At 34.4% G+C, this 23,857-nt stretch overlaps 3 long non-coding RNA genes across 3 annotated transcripts; all 3 read left to right on the plus strand.

The window, feature by feature from the left end:
* Positions 1 to 2,186: 2,186 nt before the first annotated feature.
* LOC140010911 (uncharacterized) lies at positions 2,187 to 10,306 on the plus strand. Its single transcript, XR_011818111.1, has 2 exons — positions 2,187 to 2,566; positions 3,925 to 10,306. It is a non-coding gene; the product is annotated as an uncharacterized lncRNA (long non-coding RNA).
* Positions 10,307 to 17,164: 6,858 nt separating this feature from the next.
* On the plus strand, positions 17,165 to 18,121 carry LOC113702372 (uncharacterized). The gene is made up of 2 exons (XR_011818079.1): positions 17,165 to 17,439; positions 17,618 to 18,121. It is a non-coding gene; the product is annotated as an uncharacterized lncRNA (long non-coding RNA).
* Positions 18,122 to 18,642: 521 nt separating this feature from the next.
* LOC140011018 (uncharacterized) lies at positions 18,643 to 21,535 on the plus strand. The gene is made up of 2 exons (XR_011818240.1): positions 18,643 to 19,084; positions 20,721 to 21,535. It is a non-coding gene; the product is annotated as an uncharacterized lncRNA (long non-coding RNA).
* The last annotated feature ends 2,322 nt before the right edge of the window (positions 21,536 to 23,857 follow it).

Genomic DNA, 23,857 nt, shown 5'->3' on the forward strand with positions numbered 1-23,857 from the left:
CACCAATCTATCAATTGGGTTCGGGGCATATTCCACCAATCTATTATTTTAATTGGGCTCGGATCGTATCCTACCAATCTATTAATTGGGTTCATATCATATCCCACCAATCTGTTATTTCTTGATGATCAAATTTAAATTCTTGTTGGTGAGTCTCAACGTCCACTGCGCACCCTTCTATCTGCCTTCTGACAAATTTAAATTCTTGTTGGTGAGTCTCAGCGTCCACCGCGCACGCCTCTATCCCCCTTCTTGACAAAATTTAATTTCCTGTTGGTGAGTCTCAGCGTCCACCGCGCACCCTTCTATCTCCCTTCTTGAAATCAAATTTAATTTTCGCTGGTGAGTCTCAACGTCCACCGCGCACCCTTCTACCTCCCTTCTCGACAATTGTATTTAAATTCCTTTTGGAGCATAACCGCGTCCCTCCGCGCATCTTTTTCTAATTATGACAATATACTTTTCTTGACTGTTTTGGTTAATAATTCTGTTTTCTCAGTTATCTTGTGTTTCATGTTAGAAGTTCCGAGAGCTCAGACTTCTTCAACTTTGCAAAGATCACAGATGGTCAATGCACATGTTTCATTGTGATTCACTCGTATTCAAACTACGTTTGACCTGATTCTCATGGCGGGATACGTAGATAACTCTACATGAGTTCGGTCATGTTTTCTGTAACATTATTGCATCATTCTGTCTAATAATTTTAACCAAATGTTGGCGCAGAAACAGGTAAGTAATTTGGTGTCTACGTCTTTGTCTTGAATTTCTTCGAAACTCTAGACAAAGAGGGGCAAGTTGTAGACACCAAAATTTTGTCAAATTTTAATGTTTTCTTGAAATTTTTTCTATTTAATGAGTTATTTATTTTCTTGCAATTTACTGTGCATTTTTCTTATATTTGCAGGTTTGTTTTAAAAAAATAAAAAAATAAACAAAAGAAAAAAAATTAGTTTTTGTATTTAAAAAAAAAAGGAAGTCATCATGAGCCATCATGATGACTCATGATGGCCATCACCTCTTTGACCGAAGCATACGAGCAATGTTTTTAAACCCGGACCGTCAATTGAACCGGTGAGGTGAAAGGGTCGAGGTTCAACCGGTCGGACCGGTTCAACCTCGGTTCAATGAATTTTTTTAAAAATAATTTATATAAATATATATGCACAAAATAAGACCTGCAATGAACTAATTTAAAACTTTTTATGATGAAAAGTTCACTATTTTTGAATAATTTGGATTTTCAAAAATAAATTATTTAAATTATAAGTTAAAACAAATAAATTTCATCTCAATTTCAATTATATCTACCAAAAAAATCTTAAATCCAACCCAAAAATATCACAATATTTTGAAATTATACAAAATTCACGTCTATGAGAATTTGACATTGTGAACTTAAATTTTAATTTACATCTTTGAGATTTAAAGATTGTAATTTAAAAAAGAAAGTTTGGAGTTCGAAAGAAGTTAAGAGAATTGAAAATAGAAATGCAAATTTGATAAGAAACAAAAAATGAGATAAAAGTGAGTGGTTGTGGCATTAAATAATTTGGTTTAAAGAAAAATAATTCTTTTTTAACTTTTTCCAATTTAATGGGCAAAAACAAAATTAAAAGATAGAAGAAAACATCAATAAATTAAAACTAATGAGATTTGATTAAAAATGGAGTGACAAAAGAAAAGATGAGAGAGAAAGAAAGAGTTGAAGATTAAAAAGAAAGAGTCATGAGAGGATGAGATTTTGTAAAAAAAATGGAAAAATGAAATATAGATGTTTGTTTTATATAAATAAGTTATCAAAAAAAGCAAATAAGATGTGATGGTGTAATGGTTACTACATTGGTCTTCTATTGCAAAGGTTTTGAGTTCGAATCTTGATAGAAGCATTTTGCAAAAAGTAAAAAAAAAAAAAAAAAAAAAAAAGGAAAACTCAAAAACCGGTTCAATCCGGGTCAACACGGTTCACCGGTTTTCACGGTTTTTACCGGGTTTGACTGGTTCTCTGGCAAAGTCAACCAGAGCATTGAACCGGACCGGTGCATGGCCGGTTCGCGGTTCAACTTGTCGAACCGGCTGGTCCGGTCCGGTTTTCAAAACATTGCATACGAGAGAAAGGAAGGAAGCAACGGAAAGAAAAAAGAGGCAACGGATCCAAGAGAAAAAATTGCAAAGAAGGACTCCTAAGATTGCCTTTAAGACCTCTCTCTCGGCCTTTTCTTTCGGGACTCTCGACAGACAAAAAAAAAAAGGAAGCAAGAAAAAAACCAATTCCCCACCTTTTCTCCCATATACATCTCTCGGCTCTCTCCCTCACAGAACAAGAAGAAGAAAACACTCCCTCACTCTGCTCACGGCTCACTCTCTCCCTTTCTCGGACTTGGGCAGAAGAAAGAAAATAGAACAAAAAGAAAGAAAGCTCCCTCACTCTCGCCCATATCCCCCTCTTTGCTCACTTCACACAATACACCCACACACAATTCAGACACAAGGAGGCAGCCGCCGGTTGGACAAAGAGCTTGGAACTTCCTCAAAATTTTAGTCAAGGGACCACAACCTCATTGAGGTATTTTTTTTTCCAGCTTTTCCTTTTTAATTAATTAGATTAAATGCATATTTGGCTACCTATTTGTCTCTTTTCTTTCACTGATTTTTGTTGCTATTGTGGTGTTGTTGAAGTTTTTTTATGGGACAAACTTGTATAAAATTAAGAAAAAAGAAACGGTGCTATGAATGCATGCCAAATGTTTGATAAAATATCGAAATGGAAAAATGGATTAAAAAGCTGAATATTGTGCATGTTGTTGTCAAAACGGATGACCGTTAGCTAGCACCAGGCCTGGAAATGTTTGGTTATCTAAATTTTTTGGAGTTTTAAGCTTTAAAGGCATTGAAATATTTTCTTCATTTTTGGGGCTGTTTTGACTTAATGCATCATTTTGTTGTTATTTACTTGTCAAACTAAGATTATAGTTGTAATGTAGAAGTTATAAGGAGGGTTTTGGCATATTTTTTATGATTTTTGGTGGAGGTTTAAAGGTTTTAAGAAAATAAAAATTAGACCGACTTTTGTTATTTTGATCACTTTTCTTTCCTTTTTTGTAAAAAATAACTTCGGAAATGGAATCTACGCGAAAAATTGAGTGAGAGTGTGTATTTTGGTGAAAAATCGTGACGGAAAATTTTGCCGGCGGCGGTCCGGCGATGGCGCCACTGACAGCTGCCAGCTGAAGCCGAAGAAGAAGAGAAAGAAACGGCTAGGAAATGAAGGAAGAAGGAAGAAAAAAAAAGAAGGAAAGAAAAGAAAGAAAAAGAATGGTTGGACTACTAATTTTTTCTGGTGGGTTTTTAGTTCGGTTTTTGACTTGGGTTTTGGTTATCTTTTTTGGGTTTTACGCATGGGCTTGGGAGTTGAAGCCCAAGCATTTCAGCTGGGTTTGTTTTGACAAAAACAATGGGCTAGCCCGTCTCTTGTTCTCGAGGCTTTCAGGTGGGCTTGGGAGTCCTGGCCCAAAGAAATGAGAAAATGGCCTAGTGACCTGATTTGTTAAGGAATAAGAAAATATTTTTGCATATCAGTCCCTATACTTTCAAGTATTTTCATTATGGCCCAGAATATTTTAAATTGATTTCAATTAGGTCTTTAGATTAATTTCATATGGGTCCCTAAATTTATATTTTCTTTATTTTTGACCCCAAATCTTTGTGACAATTATAATTTGACCCCATAACTTTGTTTATTTTTGTAATTAGGTCCCTAACAGATTTGATTGCTTAAATAGAAGTTGCTTTTCTTCTATAATCATTGATTACACTTCATTTAAGTGTTTCAATTGATTGATTTCATGTTTATTTCCATTTGTTATGATTTATTTGTTGATTAAATTGGTGCCTTATGATTTTCTTAATTTTGGAGTTAAATAGGTAAAACCAAACCCAATTAGCTACTACTTCAAGGGAGGTATTTTCTTGTTTTATTTTAAATTCTCTTATGTGCTATTATGTGTTTTTATGTGTGAATTTGCATGTTTTGAGTGATTTTCTTTTAGTGATTTGTTTTATTCGTTCTAAGTTTCATATATTTAATTTAATTTTTGATGATTATTTGAGAGGCAATTAAACGCCAAATTGTAATAGTTAGGTTATTATTTTTTATTCTTTACCCCTTTAGATTGTAGTAGCGTCCCCAAATGTAATAGTTAGGTTTTTATTCGCTTTTATTTGTTTGTGTGCTTGCATGCTTGTGTGATTACGTGTTTACTCGTTTCTTTAGGATCTTTGCATCTAGATATCATGCTTACATGTGTATATGCTACGTGCTCTTATGTGTTTATTTGTTTTACTGTGTATTATAAATGCATGAGGTCACCACACTAGTCCAACGCTAGTTGTGGCTTCTCCCTTCGTCCACTTGCTAATCCAACGCTAGTAAGATTTTTAGGAATGAGTTAGTCCAATGCTAGACCCTTAGATCGTTCACGCATTAGATTCATTTTTTGTATGGTATCCATTACATTTTCATGCATATTTTTATTTTTAGGATCTTTTCCGATTTGCATGGTATTCCCTATTATTTATTATCCCCCTATCCTCCATATGTGTTAATCATATCATTTAGAATTGTATCTCATTTAAGAAATTGTGGAATAAGTTAGTTCATTTGCTTGTTCATATTAGGAGAATTATTCTTTGATCATGGGTATAGGTGATTATAACTCTTTAGTTTAAATACTCCATTAATCATTGTATAAGAAAATTATGTCACGAGTTTTTGCCCCCCGTACCCATTATGTTGCATTCTTTTTTCTTTGATCACTTATACCTTATGTATATAATTTTCTTTTCTCTTCTTTTCTTTTCTTTTGATTTCATCATTCGCATATTCGTGACTCCTTTAAGGAATTATTTTAGCCTTCGCAATTAATGCGATTGGTATCAATTAAACCCTTGAATGAATATTTTGTCCCTTTCGATATTTTATAAATTTAGATTTGCATCCATGTAGAAAACATCCAAATGTGATAAATTTAAGGGTTAGATTAAGAAAATTTTGACTAAACCACGCAACTAGCTTAGACTAGGTTGAAAGGATGCCTTAGATTTGAGATAATCGAACATTTGCCTTCTTTTTCTTCAACCGTGACTCCCGAACTTATTTTCTCTGTTTTCAAAAACCTGGAGTTGTCGAAAAGGGTTTTATTTTATTTTATTTAAAAATATTTTTTGGGTGACTTGGTACACCAAAACTCAATACTAAGTAGCGACTCCTATTTTTCTTAAAAATCCTTTTAGACTAAATTTTGGACCCAAATTGTCGCATTGTTTTAAGTTCCATTCTAGGTCCTTTTTCACTTGTTTTAAAATAAAATCACATCTTTTGTAAACACCTTTTATTTTTCATCCCGAAAAAAGGGACGCGACAACATTGAAAATCAATTTGTGCACACATAATCAAATAGTTTGTGCACTCCCATTTTAGTTTGTGTGCACATAAATATTTGGTCATATTACAAAATAAAGTTACGTAGAAGGCCACATAGGCTTTAGCTTTTAGCTATCTCAATATGAGATATTCTGAAAAGTACAACTTAAAAATATGAATTTTGAAATATAGATGAAAGAATTACATATTTCTTATAGGCTTATATGTTTAAAAATGTGCTAAGTATTTTTTTTGAATCTTTTTTTTGCCAAATGAGTTAAGAAGTTGCATTAATTTGACGTTCATCCCTTGATACTTAAAAGATGCATAACTCATTGTAGACACCAAATTTTTAATATTTATTTTTGTTTCTTAATATTTTATTGCAATATTTACTTGCCTATTGATAATTTATTTTCACATATGCTAATATGAATTTTCTTATTTTTATTATTTTTGAAAATTAAAAAGAAAAGAAAAATTCTAACAAAATGTTTTCAGATCCGCACACCAATTATTTTTTTCTTGCACCAAATGTACTATTAACCCAAAAAAACACTCCACCTCCGATATTCCTCTTTTTCTTTTGGTACCAGAATTCATTATCACACACAACTCAAAAAATAACACAACTCTCCTCACTCTCAGACACACACACACACACACACACACGAACTCTCTCTCAATTTTCACCAAACACTAACACACACAAGCTCGCATTCTCTCAGCTTCTCCCTTTCCCCCTGGTTCTTTCTTTCGGGTTAAAAAATTTCAACAAGTATTGCTCAAAATAAGGAAAGGGCAGAGGAAAGACTTCAACTCCGGATCTTTTACATTCAAATTGGAAGGCCACAACTAACATTTAGTAAGCTTCGGAGAGCTGGAACTTGTGTCTTAGGTTTTGGAAATGCATAATCAAGTGACTTTTGATCCATACGCATGCCTATTAGTTTCATAAGGATGTAAATAGATTCATCATGCTTCTAAGTTGCTCTTTGCATGTTTAATTAAATTTGTAGTTGTTCTTGTTTTTTTGGGAACTTTAAACTGCCGCTAATATAGCCCAGCCTTGGTCTTCATTTATTTGACTGCCTATTGTCCTCTGGAAGATATTTAGGATGAGTCTTGTGAGTTTCCAGGTTTAGAAATGATCAAATGGGTTTCCTAATTTGAAAAATGGGTTTCTTGAGAAAAATCTTGATTTCTTTTAATTTGTGTAGGCTAGTGTTTATTGCTTATTGGGCTTGTTGTCAGGTCTTAGGAATAAAATTAGCTACCTTTGTTTTTTCTAGCATACTTAAACAACAAATTAGGCCCATTTGTTTAAATGAGATAGTTTGCCTTTTTTTGGGGCCAAATTGTGTATGGCCTAAACACTAAGAATCTTCCTATAAACAGAAAAACAATTTTTGCAATGTGAGTCCTAAACTTTTAGGTAATTCTAGTATGTAACAAAAACTTTAGTTTTCTTTCATTTAGACCCTTAATTTAGTTGTACCATGGAGCAAAAACTTTAGTTTTCTTTCATTTAGACCCTTAATTTAATTGCATTTGATCCCTAAACTTTATCTTTATCTAATTTTTCCCATAATCATTTTAAGAATTATGTTTTGACCTCAAAAACTTTTTATTTTTGTAATTTAGTGTGAGGACTTTAAAATCCCTTATATTTTTCTTAAAATTCCCTTTAATTTGGAATTTATTACTTTACAGTAGCTTTACTACACATTCAATTCTCCAATTGCTACAACTAATCATAGAACCAAGGGTTTCTTCTTTTCTTTCATCGTTAAGATAAACTAGGATTTTTACGTCTTTTCGTAGTGTGAGTAATCAGTACGGAGTGTGTACTCAATTTAGTGATTAAGAGTGAGTTTTAAATGATATTAAATGTGTGATTAGAAGTAATACTAATAAGTTAGTAAATTGTAAGTAAAAACCCTAGTACGTGCGAGTTAAGGAAAAACGGTGTGAACCGTCGGGTACCGTTTGTTACCGAGTGAACACACCACTTGACTACCACTTTATTAACTTAATCTCATTTTTATTAATGCATAAATATCAGCCCCTCATCAGCTCAAGATGGCCGAAATATTTGACTAAGAAAAAACAAGGAAAAGAAAAAATTTTGTGAGATGATCTTGAGAGGACACTTGGAAGCCATCCAACCCTCTTTGACACAATTTAAGACCAAGCTTCTTAACCTTTCTTGGAGCTTCATTTTTGCTCCATAAGCTTCATAGAGGGCCGAGACTTAAGAAAAAAAAAGAGAGAAAAACCACTTCATTTCAATCTTGATTTCTAGCTTAGTTGAGTGAAAATCGAAATTCTAAACCGATTAACCTCTTATTTGAGAAGTTGGGAAGCTTGGTGCGCTAAAGGTTTGGAAGGAAAGGTTAAGGTTTCTCTTGAAAGCATCTTTGGCAAGGTATTAAGGCTGTTTTTCCATTTTCTTACCCTTAATCTTGTTTAAGTTGGTATAGCAACTCATATTCTTAGCTAATGATAGTTATTTAAGTAGTTTTGATGGTTATGGTGGATTTTTGAGTTAGGGTTGAGTTGTTCAGTTGTGTTTCTTGTTGCTTATATAGAATATGATGTGAATAAGCTTGGATAGGGAGTTGGAGTAGTGGTTCTATACATGAATAAGAAGTTTATACCTTGAATGCATTAAATTCCAGTTTTAAGCTTTGAACTGCCCTGCTTCTGACCAGAATCATTCGTCCATGTTAGAGGCCAAATCAGGCTTAGGTCAAAACATGAAAGTTGTAGGAAATGGTGCTTTATAGCTTCTTGTAAAATTTCATCTCAATCGGAGCACTGTAACATGTGAAATGACCGAAATACCCTTGACTGCCAAATGTACGTTTCAGTGGGCAGTTTTGAGATTTCACATGTTTGGCTTCATTTTTCACTTTGATCCATATTAAATCAGCATTTACCCAAAACATAACTTTTAGCCCTATGTTTCAAATTTCCAACGCATCTGAAAACGCCTCAATCGGAATTGTGTAGTCTGAGTTAGTGCCATTTGAATCCAGTGCTGACAACCATACTGACAAGGACATTCTGGTTCTGTAAGCTGTAAATTCGACCTAGATCAATTGTGAACTGGGTTGAGTTGTCTTCATGAAAGTTGTAACCCTTTGTCTTAGCTTCGAAACGGTATAAAGTACATCCCAATCCAATAAGTGTAGCTTCGGTTGTGACCGAAACGCTAAGAGACGTCAAACCTGTGATTTTGTTAATTGTCTTAAACATTAGTTCCGGACCATTTTCTAGTATTGTTCTGTACTTGAATGATATTGAGCCTATTGAAAGGCTATTGTGGAGCCTAATTGAAGGGCTATGTTGGTAACATTGCTTGTGTATGTTTTGGGGCTGAATTTAGAAAAATAATGAAGCCATAAATGACTGAAAAATAGGTAAACTCATAGGGCGTGCTGCCTAAATTTTCACTCGAGAGTTAGGTAGAGGTACCGCGACTTGAGTAAGGATTCGGGAACGAATCTCACTTGAATTGTCTAGGGTATTCAAGTCTTCTTTCATAGAGGTATATAAGTTAGAATTCGGCCGAAACTTGTACCCGTGAAAAAATGAAATTTACGACTAAGAGAAATATGTTTTCTCCATTTCTTCAACTCAAATGGTATTTCAACGTATAATTGCTTCAAAGTTTCAAAGTTTTAAGAGCGAGCATGAGTTTTACGAATACTCTCTAAATGAGTTTCAATTACTTGATTATCGTTAAACGAAACGTTTAAGTTTCGAACCTCGGTTATTTTTTAAAACTCTTAAACAATGTTTTATCGCAAATTTGGACTCCAAACACGAAGTAATACCCGAACGTGACCCGTAAAGACACTACATCTTTTGGTGAGTGTTTCCAAATACTTGATTGAACATGACACTTGATTAAATGCTTGACCATTGTGGCCAGATGATATTTGATTGATTTGGTCCGGCAAGGGTGTACTTTATCACACTTGCCCTAATGTGATATGTACGTGTTTATTGGTGCAATTGACTTGATATACTTGTGCTTGATTTGTAAGTGTTGGAGCGGTAGCATGTACCACACTCAATCCGAGTGGGAGGTGCCTCTCATTCCTGTCTCCGTACTTTAATCTTGATTCAGTTGATTGGAGATGTTATCTCATCGACTTCTTAGGGACCCCAAATCCTACTGGCTAGTTAATCGAGTCGAGATAGCAAGAGTTTGGTCGATTAGATAACGAATCATGGGTATATAGTGTTGTCGAGTGGAGTGTTATCTTCTTGACTAATCAGTATACTCGAGTATTACCACCAGTGTTTATCTTGGAGTTCGGGCCCGGTAAGGGGTTTGGTTGGTGGACGGAGATTGGAGTTAAGTGGTGTACTACTGGACTAATTACTTTACTTGAAAGTTGACGGGGTGTCAACTACTATTTGATCAAGTTATGGTGGAACTGGTTTACCAAGGCAACTGTATCCTTTTATGTGAAATACTGATTATGAAATGTTGGCTGTACAAGTGTATTGCTCATTTTTTTGACTTGTTATGCTCGCTATTTCATTACTATGTTACATTTACTGTTAATTAATGGCTAATTTGCTATTTGGAACATCATTAAGCTATAACTCACTCCGTTAGTTTTGTTTTCCTTACAAGGGATACGAGCGAGGCGTGAGACGTGTACAGACTAGCGTAGTCTAATTGTTTTGAATTTTGAAATTGTACACACACTAGCACCCGACTAAGGTTGTTCGTACTTGGATTGTAAACTCGTTAATGTATTTGGGCGTGTATGAGCCTTGTAGTTGGATCTGAACATCAATGTATATATCAAGTTTGAATTTGTTGTGTTATTTAGTTTCTATGGATGTAAGTTATTATCTCGAGATACGAGTGAGTAAGTCCTGACGAGAGTTGGGCAGGCGACTCGCTAAACCCTAGGGTACGCCCTAGGGGAAGGTGGGGTCGTCACATTTAGTCCCTAATATTTTTTTGATATCTTAATTATAATTGGTTCCTTTTTTTAATTGTTAATTATGCTTCTCTTGCATGCATTTAAATTGTATTTTTGAGTATTTTAAGATCATTTGCATTTTTTGTGTAATAATGTGAATTTAGTACACTTTTGTGTTCTCTTTTAAAGTATTTTCAATTAAATTGACGCCTTGATCCTTTTGTTGATTTTTGAACATGAATAGGTAACATTCTCTCATTTAATCACAATTTCAAAAGAGAGGTACCTTATTATCCTTTAAATTCTGATTATATGATTTTATGTGCTCCCATGTATTTATATGTTTTTATGTGTTTTCTTTTATTTATTTAATTTAAATTCATATTCATTTTTACATTTATTTAGTTTAAGTTTTGTAACTATTTGGAGGGTATTCGAATACCTAAGATGTAATAAATAGGTTATATTTTCCTTTTCACAAAAAATTATAATTAGATAGACAACTGTAATAAATAGATTAGATAGGTTTATCATCTATATTTCCCATTTTAAATTGTAGTTAGGTTCCCCAATTGTAATAGATAGGTTAGATATGTTTTTTTATTCCCCCATTTTAGATTGTAATTAGATTCATTGATATAACAGATAGATTTTGTATATTTATATGGTTAATATGCTTTTGTGTTTTACTTGCATTTCTTAGAACTTGACATCTAGATATTATACTTATGTGCTATGTGCTCTACGTGCTAATATGTGTATATTTGTTTTAATTATACTTTATTATTATAAATAATGAGTGCATAACGTCACCACACTAGTTCAATACTAATTGTGACCATTTCATGCTTTCTTACTAGTTCAATACTAGTGAGGATCTATATAAATGAGTCTAATGTTAGACCTATAGGATCCGTCCAGGCGTTAGATTCATCCTTTGTATGTCATTCATTGTATTTTCATGTATTTTTCTTATTTTAGATAATTTTTTCTCATTTGTATGATATTTCCTCTTATAGTATCCCCTTATCCCTATATGTGCGAGGCATATCGTTTAGATTTGTATTTCATTTAAAAAATTAGAAAAAAAAGCTAGTTCATTTGCTTTCTTAGGTTATAAAAGTCATCCTTCGAATATTTTATTAAGAGGATCGGTATTACAAAATAAACTTTTGGTTAACTTGGAACCAATGCAGCTGCTAGAAAACCCAGTCAAACAAGGATAATTTTGTAATTAGCATCCAAATTCTTCTTCTGTATTATTGAATGAACAGTGTTAGGATCCCTATTTACAAGTTAATTAAAATCATACTGTCTTTTTCAACTTCCTTGATTCCTTTTTGCTAAAATCCAAATTTTGCCCTGTAAAAAAAAGTTGTGGTGATAAATCCAATATGTCAATGTAGTTATTTGAATGTAACACATATATACATACATACATGTATATTGGCGTATCAATGAGTTGGATCTTATCCATATCCAACCCAGAACTAATATATTTGGGTAAGATTTGGATTTAATTTCTCAAATCTAGGCCCTACTTAGATCCAAACCCTGTAAGAGAGTCATGGGTCTGGCCAAGGTCTAGTTTTCTATAGTCCATACCTAAATCCAAATCCATACTACAATCTACCTAAACCGATGTATATATAATCAAACAATATATATTAGTAAATTTATAAAATAATCTAATATTCTATGGCCATTAGATCGAATAGAGTAAGATTTCATGATTGTTTTTTTTTCCAAACTAATCCTTGTTTAAAAAAACTAAGCTGGAGTTTCGTTAAATTATTTGCTTCAATCTGGTTAACTCAACATCAACATCATCAGCCATGTCATAGCAGCATTACGTGCCCTCCAAATATGATAAATCGCTAAAAAAAAAACAAGCTTTTTGAATTGCTGCACAAAAGTCTCACCAGTCCAATGTTTGGATACCCACTGAAACTCCCCCTCCAGCGTGCCAATCCCTCTAAATGCCACATGCATTTTCTGAGCTTTCTCCCAAATCTTGGATAAAGTTTTGCACATAAAAAACAGATGATCAAATGCTCTCTTCAGCTGTAGAGCATAGTGCACAATCAGTTGACTCCACTGCCATACACCAATTCTTTAATCTATCTCGAGTATTCAACTTTCTTTTGCATATCAGCCACAACATAAATGCAAGTCTAGGAATAAATTTTTTTTCCCATACCAATCGATGCCAATACACTCTCAGCCCTTGCTCCCTCAATTTCTCCATTGTTGTTTTCACCGAAAAACTCTTGAGGCGCTAGCTGTCCACTGAGCATGATCTTGAGGAGTTGCATCCAAAAGTTGTTTAACCTCTTTAGTGAATCCTGAATCTTGTATTTTGCAACCGAAGCTATTGGTTGGACTTCGGTTATGCACAACAAGAATTAGAGAAGCATAGATGTTGGGATGAATGTGAAGTCAACCATTTGCACCTTGTTAACTCAAGCTCAATTGTCCATTGCTCATATGAGTGGCAAGATCATGGATGCATTATCAGATGTGTCCCTACCAATGCTGTCCATATTGGCCAATTGTGATCATGTCTAGCTATCGCGGATTATATTTTGAAAATTGTTGTATAACAACCTTATTTAACCTCTTTTAGTGCTATATTTCAATAACTTTCTAACACGCTTTATGCCTTCTAATTACACAACCATGAATACATATACATTGTTTACCATGGCATATCCACCACCATTTCAACAATATATACATTGTATACCATTGAAGATCCACAACCATTTCAACAAATTATGAACCGGGCAATAACTAGGCAACTTTGGATGTTCTCACCGAGCATCGCATGGTTTTCACCTCCTAGTTCCGAATAACTGGACAATGCCTTGTTTTTGTAGTATTATGATATGATTCTTTAGTGGAAGTTTGTTTGTTAAAAGGGCTTAGTGCTTTTTATTAGAGATGTTTAAATGGGTGATTCAGATGAGTTTAGACAAGTTGTTGGGTGTCAAACCAACAAAAAAAATTCTACTTTAAAAATATAATCCGAATATAGTGATGAGTAGAGTCATATTCATAGGGATTGGGTAATTTATTTTCTTAGAGAACAACAAATAAAAAAGGGGAATTGATAGGAAATTAATCTAATTAGTCAAATTAAATAAAGACAAAAATACAAAATTAAATAAAGCTAAACTAATAAAAGACAAATCTCTAGTCAAAGGATTAATCTTGACTTTTGGTTCATTTAACTGATCATTGATACAAAGATAAAATCAATTATTTATAAATAAACTGGTTATTGTTGTTAACAAACTCTAATAACTTATCTCTTCTTACTAGCTCGATAACCACAATAATCCCTGTGATTATTTTCTTTGCCAATTACGCAACCCTCAGTGAGTTTTTTGGATTTAACTTATTGACAGTATTAATTATTAGAGAAGTTACCGGTTTTAACCAACAAACTCACAAGTTCGGTTTTAAATTAGATTATATATTCTTGTGACATATATTCGAAAGTTTCTACTATTGTATATTACTCACCATAAACACTAAATCTACCAAACAATTATGGATTTGATAATTTAGATGGCAATAGATTATTCGAACAATTAAATAGTGGCCAGTTGTTTAATTATGCGAAACAATCATCTTAAGAACGAACAGAAAATATATAAATACTTATAAATAAATAAATCAAATAAATCAAATTAGATTTTATAGTTTTCGTTGAATCAAAACTTCAATTATCACCTGACTCGGAAAAGAGTTCAGCCACTAAAAATCGGAGAATATTCGTTCCTTATTCTCTATCTAAAGAAAAGGAATACTCACGTCTTTTTCTATAACTAGAAGGATTAGAATCCTTTTTCAACTATAATACTAATAGTCCGAAAACTAACAAAAAGGAACCTGAATATATTATTCCTAAATTAACGAATAATTTTCAACTCCAAAAAGTAAATCACATTGCTTTCTAATCGATAGCTGAATAATCAAGTAGGGCAAGAGAGATCTCGGGTTCGAGTAATGCTGATAGTGTATACACTGTCAGTGTAGAAAAGATTAATCCAACAAGAGTAAATCTTTCCTACACTGACGGTGTATACACTATCATCGTTGGATTCATGACATGTGTACAAAAATTGAATTTCAAATTCAAATTTTGCATAGTTGTCATTCATCTAATGCTGATAGTGTATACACTGTCAGTGTAGAAAAGATTAATCCAAAGAGTAAACCCATTCAAAGTGTATTACATATCCAAATCCGCTTATTAATGGACAGATTTGGGCGGTTCAATACAATTGGATTGTGATTGACACCCTACTTTTTATGAGAGCTTTTATCAAAGCTACTGAGGAATCTCAAATGGATGATTACAAATGAGTATACTTTATGCATTACTTCATCCAAGTAGTTGTGCAAACGGATGACACCTATGCTAACATAAAATTGACCGATGGCATGCACTTAGCGCGTAGAACCAAATTTACAGCTCATATACTATTTAAACTTGATTATCAAAGTTCAATTTGGAATATTAATCCCTAGCTTTGTTGGCTAGTTGATAATTCAGTATTTAGCAGCATAGTCTGTGTTTACATACACACACGAGTACTTATAAACGTACGTAGATCTGCACGTGTCTCTGTGTTTTAGTGATGCACATAATATGCATTTACAATATATTCTTAAACACTAATAAAGAACATAGGGATTCAAAGTTATCTTAGTACATTTTCTTTCAAGGATACAAAAATTAACCTAGCAAATTTGATGACCCAACTCAATCAAGTTGTTCATCATATTTGAGAACAAAATAGTTGGCCTACATGATGAATCAACATTATTCTGGCAAATATGGCAATATTTAATTCCTACATGACTCTCATCGCTAACATTGCAACAATATCCCTTTCGTTTATTTTCGTACCTTTTGATTCTTGATTTCTTGCAAGGGGCATAAAAGGGTATTTAGGTTCATAATATTGCCTATAAATTCTAGAAGTCTGCTTTGGTCTTACAATCTATTTCTGATTACACTTTAAGAAAACATGACTGAAATGGCAACCAACTAGCAAATGGCTGAAGTCACATCCATTTGCCAACTAATAGAAGTTGCAACAAATTACGGTAATTTCGAGTCTTTGGGTTTTACAGGTATGCATTTATATTTCTTCTTAGAAAATTTATATGTAGCAAATTATTTTCTTCAGATTTAAATGTTGTTTCTTTATGGAAATCAGTGAAGTAATTCCAGTCTGCTGAAGCCGATGCTATACTAAAGCAAGTTGAAGAGGTAAATTGATCACACATGCCAATCAACATAAAAGGCCAACAGTCGAGATGCATAATATGCTAGTAAAATGACCTATATGCTAACCATGTGAGGCTCCTGGATAACTGATAACAAGATGAAGAGCTAAACAAATAAGGTAGGAAGCTAACTAATGGGTTGTGGCTGTAGGCCTTGTTTGTCTTTGAATTACTATATGTTACTACCATGCCTATTTATTCTCCTTATTCTTTGCAAGACCAGTCCGATGGTTCCCAAGTATGGATTGCAAATAGCAATTATTAATTGAGATGGAATATTTTGGAATTGGAGGGTTGGGATTGAATTTGGGGCATAACTTTTGATGAGGAAAAAATTTTGTTATGTTTTTATACATTATTATTTTAGTGTCTACATTTATTATTATAGTGTCCATTTTTGTTGTATCAGTACTTACATTGCACTATACAATTGTCATTGACAATCGTAGAGACTCCTAATCCATTTCTCTAGTTTCTTGTTGCCTTATCCTTCGAACTATTAGGTCATACAATTTAAATCAGTCTCATCAAGCCACGGTAGAAGAGGGGAGGGGTCGAAATTTCCTGCTTGCATTTTCAAGTTAGGATTTCCTAACAATTTCTACCAGCGGGTGCAGTTACACTGTCTGATTTGGAAATGGTTTAGTCCACTCTAAATTTTTCAATAGTCCCATTGAGTCTGTCTCATTTTCCAATAGTATAAGAATAACTATAAATTGTTGCCGTCTAATGAAAATTTTATAAAAAATACAGCACCCATTCGCTCCTTTGTCGCCGACTGTGGAGAGTTCCCTCTTTTATAATTCTTTTTTACATCAATATAAAAGACATTTTGAAATGATTACCACCCATCTTCAAAGTCAATGGAGTGGGCATCTATCTTGGATAAGTGCCAAGTAGGAAAAGGAAAATCGTATATTTGGGCAGAGGATAAAGATCCCTAGCTTTGGTATGTATGCCTCTCATTTCGAATAGCTAGAAATTCCCTTGGATTTTTCTGGTATTATGATGTGATTCTTTAGTGGAATTCTGTCCACAAAAGCTGTCTTGCTTTCTATCTAAGCTATCAAGGAATCTAAGATGGGGACAATTACAAATGAGCACATTCTATGCATTACTTCATCCAAGTAATTGGGCAAAAGGATTACACCTACATTGACATGCATTTTGTACCATTTAACTGCATATACAGCTCATCTACAATTTAAACTTGAATATAAAGCTTTTAGTTCATCAAAAGTTTACCACAAATTAATTGTTAGCTGGCCAATGGTTAATTAATTTAGTCTATTAATTCCACTTTACCTTTCCAATTATACTCAAACTTTTACTTTGATCTTTAAACTTTAAAACAGGACACATTAATGGCTAATCCATAAATATTAATCAATTGGAAGAAACAAAAAAAATGGTCATTGAACTATATTCATACATTTCGGGACTCTAAATACTTTTAGGTACCATAAATGAACAGCAAGTTTATTCTTTCACTTCTTGAACTCAGCTCAGTCTTTTTTTTTTTCTTGAAACGATAGGAATTGAAACTCAGCTCAGTCACATATGTCAAATTTCCTCAAGTAGTACTCTAATTCAATTTTTGTAACTTTGATTCTCAATTTTTCACAAAGGGCATAAAGGGGATTTAGGCCCAATATGTCGCATATAAATTGTAGGAGCCTGTTTTGTTTTGTTCCTCTAATAACTAACCACAATAACCTATTCCCAACACTTTCTGAACCAATTACTACAAGATGACTGAAGGTGCAACTAACTACAGTATTTTTCACTCTTTGAGTTTTACATGCATGCATTTATAGGTTTATGTATAAAAGAATATGCATATAGTTTTCTTTTTGATTTTTCATGTTCATGCATAAAAGAATACGCAGCTTTTTATTTTCTTGGGACTAAAATGTTGTTGTTTCTTAATTGAAATCAGTGAAAGAATGTCAGTGCGCTGGAGTCGATGCTACACTGAAGCCAGGTGGAGAGGTTAACACGTTGCCGAACAAATGTGAGCGCGAGGATAATTGGATTGCTATGGATCCTTCCAAGATTGAAGAGATCAAAAAGTTTGTAGAGGAAGACTACAAAAAAAGGACAGGCAACAATCTGATGATTGAGTCTATAAAAACCACCTCGAAATCCCCTTCAGGTGTCATTTACTATGGGCTTACTTTTACAGCTAATGATGGCAAGGAATATAGAGCACAAGTAAAAGAAGAAGTTAATGAAGAGCTAGCTAAGCAGCTGATGTGCTTTCAGCCCATTGAGGTCGCTTGCTACTGAGAATGACTAAACATATATGCATTCTGTCAAGTATTTTAGCTTGTGGTTGATAATTATGGATGTTTCTGATGTATTGCCAACTTGTGGAAGGTGCAATTAAACCTCCAAAATTGCACCCATATGTTAAATAAACTAGAAGGATATCACCACGTGATACATGGTGTGATTATATAATGTATACATGCCCAACTAGTAATCATGGCCTGAGTTAAAAGCATTGATATACTAAATTAAGGAAAGTGAATAGAGTTGAACATTTTGGTTATAAATATTGAACAGTTATTCGAACTAAGTTGAAGTTTGTGTTTTTAAACTTAGATCGGACAGGCCGATCTGACCGGTTCGATCAGAAACCGGCCAAGTGACCGGTCCGAGTTACCCTAAAAATCGAGATGGTAGAAACTCGGTCAAACTCAGGTCAAAACATGGGTTTGACTGGAAACCAGTAAAACCAGTGAGAACCCGGTTTTTTATTTTCCTTGTTTGTTGTGTTTTTTTTATCTTTGCATCTGATCTAAGTCCCTACTAATCTCTGTGAGGACTCATGTTTTTACTCTTAAAATAATTATTTTTATAATTATTTATCCTAGTATTAGTTAATTATATTATCGTTACATGAATTTCTTTTAAATTTCGCTTTATCGCGCGCGAATCGAACGTTCACGTATTTCGCGTCGGAACGGTTAAGTGAAAATTTAAGAACCGTATACTAGACTACTAAGAGTGAATAATTATAGTGTTAAAGGAATTACATTTGAGGATTAGTGCAAGTGAAACAAACAAGAGAGAAAAGTGGTAGTACGAGACACTATTCGCGCACTATTTGTAGTTGACTTTTACATAGCTTTTAGCCACAAATTCTTCAAGCTTCCAAGGGAAGCTTCACACAACACAAAAACACTCTCTCTCCTTTCTTGTTGGCCGGCCGAACCCCTCAAGGAAGAAGGGAAGAAAAAGCTTCACTTCATCTTGCTTCATCTTGCTCCATTTCACTTCCAAACTTGCACCCAACTTCAAAATCTCTTGGAGATCAACTTTAGCTTGAAGGAAGACATCATCTAGTGGAGTTTCTTGGAGGTTTTGTGGTGAAAATTTCTGGTTTCTACAAGCGTTAGAGGTAAACCCATCAACTCTTCTAATCTTTCCATTTAATCGAAGTTTAGTGGTTGGATTTGCATGGGTTTGAAACCCTAAGCATGAAATAGGCTAGCGGACTTGAGGTGTTTCATTTCTTATTTTAAACTCTAGGCTAGCAGACTTGATGATACCTTTAGGTAGCTGCCTTGAGGTGTAATTAGTTGATTGTGGTTGTTTATGTGTTATTTGAGATGAATACGGTTAGAAAGTGAAGGAAAAATCGAACGAAGAATGGAAGTGCAAGCTGGCCGAATCTGTCCTGTGGTTAACTTGCTTGTATTTCAAATTTTTGTTGGCTGTTTGGCTGTGAAATTGAGGGATATATGTTTTATATTATGTGTACAAAGTGCCTTGCGAAAATCATTTCAATTGGTTGCTCAAAACTAGAGTTTTTGAAAAAGAAAGAAATCTGGAAATGGTAATTTAGGCAGCCGAACAGTAACTCTTCATTCGAACATAACTTGCTGTACAAAATTTGAAATCGAGTGCCGTTAGTGGCAATAAAAACTAGACATCCATAGCTTTCTAACGGCATAAAAATCATTTGCTAGTTCGAACTGAGTGAACCGTAGTGATTCAGCAAATTTGACTATCCTGTTCTAATTGTCTGTCCGAGAGGAATGGAGAAGCTGCATCTTGTGGCCCTATTTTCTCTTACTTGTGGACTGATTTTGAAAATTTTTTCTTCTGATGAAATGTAGAATTTTGAACCTAGTTCCAACGCCAGTAACTATTCCCAATTTGAACTTGTATTGAGTGAGATGTGATCTGATTTCAAAAGTGCAACAAAGCTGGGAAACTGGACAGTTTTTCCCTTCTTGCTAGCCGATTGGTTAGGTTTGTTTTGGGATGTTTTATTTCAAAAATTTTGATGTCAATTGGAACCCTGGTTTCAAAAATGGATCGAATTGGGACTGATTTCATTGTGCAAAACGTTTGGAAAAGAAAGAAAAGTAAGAGGGCAGAATTGCCTTGAAACATTTTTCAAACTTTGGTAGTCTTGTTAACTGCCTTCCCACGTGAGTTTTTGCGTGAAATTTAATATAGGGGTAGTCCACTTATGGAAGTTTAAGTGTACCAATTTGGGTGGAATTTCAATACCATTTCAATACCCAAATAACGCCCCAAAGATGGCTCTTCAAATCTGGAAATTCACTGTTCACGTCGTGAAAATCAACCGACTTTGAACTGTTGTATCTTGTTGCTCAAAACTCCGAATTTAGTTCCGTTTGTTATGTTTGAAACCTTGTTTGGAACTTTTATTGTGTTATGAATTTCAAAGGCTGATTCATTTTCTATGAATTTTGCCGAATTTTCAAATATCGCCGAAAAACAAGACTGGTTCTGTCTTGCTTGTTTAAATCAGCAACTTTGAGCTAAAAAATGAATGCTTACTGTTTGGAACCATGTAAAAGTGTCTTCTAGGAACTTTGATCTTAAAGTGTCTTCAAGATCTGATTTTACCAAATTTGTCGCGCAAAGCTGAAATTCTTGATTTCTTAGAAAATGAACTTTTAAGAACTCCCTCATTTGCAATTTGTTGATCTTGATTCCTATCTTTTGATGTTTACAAAACAAATAAATGATACTAATATTTCTTCAAGATATACTTTCAGTTTTGAAGTTGTTTGATTCCATGAACAAGTGCAATTGAAAGGGGACTAAGTATGCTGAAGCTGTCGGACGCTCAAATAGTCAGGATCGGACGTCCGAAAGGATGAAGAACATCAAGAAGGAAACTCTGTCGGACGCTCGTAAGGAAGCATCGGACGTCCTGAAGGATCGGACGCATGCTTCGGACGCACATCAATCTCATCGGACGTCCTAAAAATTCCACGAAGATTTGATAACTCTCTGGACGACGTTCGGACACAGAAGCTCGGACGATAAAATCCCATCGGACGTCCGAACAACAACTTGACTGATTTTCGGACGATGGGATCGGACGATGACTAAGCCGTCGGACGTCCGACAGCCCCAACGGCTAGCTGACTCTTCATCTGCCTTCTATCCGTTGGAAGTATTAATGAAGCCCATTTTTGGTTCCCTTTAAATACAAACGATTCTGAATCAGACAAGAACTTTTGCACACTTTGTTTACAAGATCTCAAGAGATATTTTAGTTAGAAAATAGTCTCCAAAGCTAGATTTGTAGTCTTAGTGGTGTGAGGTTCATTGTAAGCTTTTCATTTGTGAGTGAATCTTTCATGAGTGTAGCTCTGTGAGGGTTGTCCTGAGGGATAGTAAAACGTCCTGGCTTGACCGAGTGGAGTTCGGGGCAAGGAGGAGGTGAACCTTCCTTTGTACACAAGAGTGATTATAATTCATCAACTTGAAGTAGCTTGTCTCAATTAATCTACAAGCTCAAGAGGAGTTGGGTAGTTAATTGGTTTGCAACTCTTTCCTTTTTATTTACTTATTGTTATGTTTATGATCTTTAATTTGTTTATCTCTTCTACTCACAAGCACTTGTGCTTTCTTATCAACTGTCTCATTGGTTGTCTTCGGGCCTTACACAATTGTTGGACGGTTTTAGGCGTAATTTCATGGTGGAATACACGGTTCCATTAGAACTTTAAACCTTCATTTCAAATCTTGATTTTCGAAAGTTAAACCTTTCCTAATGCGTTTTCTTGATTGTTCCATTTTCTTGGTTAATGACACCTTATTTTATACTTGAATCTTGGAACCTTAGTTTTGATATTTTTTCTATGAAATGAGTGGAGTTTTGGATATGTTTGACTTCATTAGCTTGGAAAAATGTGAATACTCTTTACCTTCTAAAGTTTCGACATGAGATTTAAAGTTTTGGGAAACGAGAACCATTTACTTCTTTTTCTCGATTTTCGTGTCGAAAGTGAAAACGGTGCTATCTTTTGGATTTGAGATTTCTTATCACGACTTGAATCAAAAACCACCTTCGAGCTCTCTTGAGCATTATTTTAACGATTTAGTTAGAAAAGCTTCTTTAATTTAGCTCGAACTTGTAACTTGGAGAGTGAGTAGCGAGAAAATGTCTTTCTTTGTAACCTTGGTCAAATACCTAGGTAATTATGATTGTACATGTCTCAGGTAGTCACGAAGATGCCGAAGAGCTCGTCTGACAACTCGCTTTACTCTTAACTTACCCTTGACTTGTGGTGAGTGTCAAGTGCATGTTAAATGCTTATGTGATTGAAATGTTAATGGTACAAATGTTATACATGATACGTAAACTTGCCGAGGCAAGGGTGTACTTTATCGCCCTCGTCCTCTCTCTCTTTTAATTACGTGATATTTGTTACATGAATACATATGTTTGGAAATTGTACATGAATATGTTTAATTTGTGAGTTCTGAGTGGATGCATGTACCACACCGATTCGGGTGGGAGGTATCTCTCATGTCGATTTCGAACCATAAACAATTCTGAACGGATGTATGTACCACACCAATTCGGGTGGGAGGTACCTCTCATACCGTCTCAGTGCTATAATTAGTTCTCGGAGCGATAGCATGTATCACACCGATTCGGGTGAGAGGTACCTCTCATGTCGACTCAGAACTATAAATAATTTTAAGTTGATTGGAGCGATGTCTCATCGACCACTTACACTTCTGGGGGGCACCCCGACCCATTGGCCAACCGTGTAATTCGAGCCGGCGAGTGCTCTCGTATCCTTATTGAGTATATCTATTTTAAATTGTGAATTATGTTATAACTTTATTTCTCGCATAAGTGCTATTACTACTTGACTATGTGTTTGCATGTTTTTTTTTTGGCCTCACTGAGCGTTAACTCATCCCATTCTATTTGTTATTCCTTAACAAGAGAATGATTTGAAGGAAGCGATTGGAAGATACTAGTGAATGCTAGTCTTTTGTATAGTTTGGTATTTTGTAACTGACCTTTGGGAATTGTGAGATTTGGAACTCGATGTAGTTGACTTGAGAATTGTACCCTTGGGTGTACTTGTGAAATGAAATATTATAGTCGTATTATTATTTTGGCATTTTAGATGTAATCATTGGAATTGGTCTTTTTTTTATTGGAGGATTGTAGTGAGTCCCGACGAGAGTTGGACAGGCGGTCTGCCGAACCCTTTGGTTCGCCTTAGGGGGAGGCGGGGTCGTCACAATCTCTCACACCTTTGCAAAGTACAAACCCATTTTCACCTCTTTGGCTCCATCAATTCAGCCGTCACAATCAATGCTTGATATCTTTTTCTAAACAAGATTTAATCTTAGATCTAGGAAAAAGACCAAAAAAAAGAAAAGAGAGAAAAAGAGATGAAGAAAAGAGAAGTTTGAAGAAAAAAGAAAAAAGTTAGATTATTTGTTAGTTTTGAGAACAAATAACTAACGATATAAGAATGGAAATCATAAAAAGAAAGAAGAAATAAGAATGGAAATAAAATTTGAAAAAAAAATGAAAAGTAGAAAGAGTGGACAAAATCTAAAGCTTGTTTCTCAAAACATTTGGAGTGGCTGCCTAAGAGCTTTCGCCGTCGACGGACTTGAGACTTGAGAGCATATGCTGCTTTCCATCCCTTCTTTGGATTATTTTTAAAAAAAAAAAGACGAGTGGACATGAGCAGCCAGAGAAGAAGAATAAGAAGAGGTAGCATAAGAATAGTTGGAGACTTTGTCGACGTTTAGAGGAAAAAGGAGGAACGAACTGGGGGACTACTAATATGGGGTTAAAAAAGCTTTTTCAATATTATGTTCTAACCCCTTGGGTATTGAAAAACTATTAACATACCTAGAAATGTTT

This window comes from Coffea arabica, chromosome 7e, assembly GCF_036785885.1.
Source record: "Coffea arabica cultivar ET-39 chromosome 7e, Coffea Arabica ET-39 HiFi, whole genome shotgun sequence".
NCBI classification, from domain to species: Eukaryota; Viridiplantae; Streptophyta; class Magnoliopsida; order Gentianales; family Rubiaceae; genus Coffea; species Coffea arabica.